The following is a 2,252-nucleotide window of genomic DNA, read 5'->3' on the forward strand; positions in this document are numbered from 1 at the left end:
AGTTTGAGTTCTTGGAAATACTTAGGAATTCATTTGACCATTTTATTAGTCACTTTCCTATGCGTATTTTAAAACATGTGGAAATTGCTTTTCTTTTCTTTTCCTCTTTCTTCTTCCCCTTCTAACCTTCTCCTCCATTTTTCCTTCCCTTCACTTTCCTTCCTTTGGTTTTTCTAGCCTTTCTTTCGTTTTTACCAGCAACGGAGAAGAAGCCTGATTGTTGGAGGAAGTATTACGGCAAAGGTAAAATGAAGCCATACAAATAAACAGTCCCTTGTTCAGACTAAGTAATAAAGAAAGCAATTCTGAGCTCCCACTGATTTTTTTTTTTTTTAGAAGACCATCACAAACTTGTTAATCACTCAGTCATCGTGTTTTGAGCACCTACTGTGTGCTAAGCTATAGTCAGTTTCCCTTTATATCCAACCAGGAAGGAGATGGAGTGTCAGAACAGGGAGAAAGTCTGGACTGAACCCTGACTTCATCTCTCCTGACCCAGGGCCTCCCTTGCAGGGTGCAGTCAGAGGCAGACCCTCAAGTTCAAGGCAGCTAAGGGTTCTCCTCCTTTGCATTTCATTTAATTTCACTTCCAAGTTGATATTCCTTGTCTGAAACACTCCTGACCCTTCATAGTGCTGGAAATTGGTAACCCAGCCCCTTCTGTGGGTTGGCCCCTGGTCAGGAAAGCACTGCTGGGGAACATTATGCCATCTGGCAAGTTGGTTCCATTGTAAGTTCATGGTTTCACCTTCACCTGGGCCTTCAGTGTGGAATTTCGGCTCACTCCCTTCTTGGACATGCAGAAGAGGTCTAAATTTTCTTCTGTGCCTTTCATTCTCTGAGCAGATGATCCATAGAAGAGGAGGCAGAAAATATGTGAGGGGGATTCCCGTCACCTTGTCCACAAGCCTGTGTGCCTTCCTGCTCTCAGCCCCGCTGCCACGCTGGGTTCTCTCTCTCCCATCTTCTCAGGGACCATGTACTCCTGATTATTTGCACTCCCATCTGTCTCATCACTGTGATCGATGTGATCTTCCTGGCACCACTTAAACAGGTTCTGGTTTCTCCCAGATCAAGAATGACTCCCTGAACACTCTTCCAGCCTCATTGCACTTGTTCTAATTTACTGTGATGCCAAAAAAGGGACAGCGATTTCATTGAGGTGGCTCACCTTTGAAGAAAACATGTGTCTTTCAGCCTTCCTAACTCTTATGAAGAAGTGTAATATTTCATGGACTGAGATTTATGTAAGCTGTCTGTTTGCAGATGTTTACTGAAACAACCCTTTTGTTCCTGTAGCCAAAATGAACAAGCTTAACAAATTAAATAATGAAAGGCTGCTAGAAGTTGAGCTTGGTGCAAGACAGACCTTTCTCCCTTTGTCTCACTGGCACTTGTTTGAATGCAAAGTATTCATTTGCTCATGGGGAAGAGGTAAGAACACAAGGAGGAAAACGCATAAGAAAAAGTGGTGTCTGAGTGTATGCTTGATGGCTGGCTTGGACTCAAAAGATCTGAGGAACAGAAGACTCATTCTTTGTCCCTGTACTCTAGACTGTAGTAAAAGCCTGTACGTACTTGCATGAAAATCATCCTAGTGAAGACAAATAAGGAAATATGAAAAAGAAAACCCCAAATAAAACTGGGCACCAAAATAAAACTGCTTCTGAGAGTTTGGGACAAGCACTGGGCATGTGGTGATATCCCTTTCTGCATGTATTTCATGGCTCCCCCCAGTCAGGATGGTGTGGCTTTCAACAGCAGAAAGCCCATGCTCTAGAACCATTGCCAAAACCCTCTGCCTCCCCTCTCTACCTGGATCTGGGAGCTGGTGCACAAGGACAAGACGGATGTTTATGATTTGATGCTGAGCTTCATTTCCACATAGGAGGATCAGCTTTTTTTCAGCTATCAATATCAAAGGCAGAATAAATGGCTTCATAACATTTTTACTATTGCTAATAGTAGTAATAAATCTGGGTTTTATACTGACCTCTGTCCCAAACCACTTCACAAGCATAAAGAGGAATACCCCCCTGCAAAGATTGCTTTATACAGTCAAAAACCATTTCCTATGAAATGAAAGGCACTTGCTGTTTAACAACCCACAGATACATGAGACAACAATTTAAGGCAGGATTATCCAATTGTAACCAAAGGCAGAATTGATTTAGGCCGAATGCAATTACTGCAAATGCTGCTGATCTCCATTTTACTTCCCATGTGAACAGACATTAAGAAGAGTCCAGTTA

Source organism: Suricata suricatta, chromosome 6, assembly GCF_006229205.1.
Source record: "Suricata suricatta isolate VVHF042 chromosome 6, meerkat_22Aug2017_6uvM2_HiC, whole genome shotgun sequence".
Taxonomy (NCBI): domain Eukaryota; kingdom Metazoa; phylum Chordata; class Mammalia; order Carnivora; family Herpestidae; genus Suricata; species Suricata suricatta.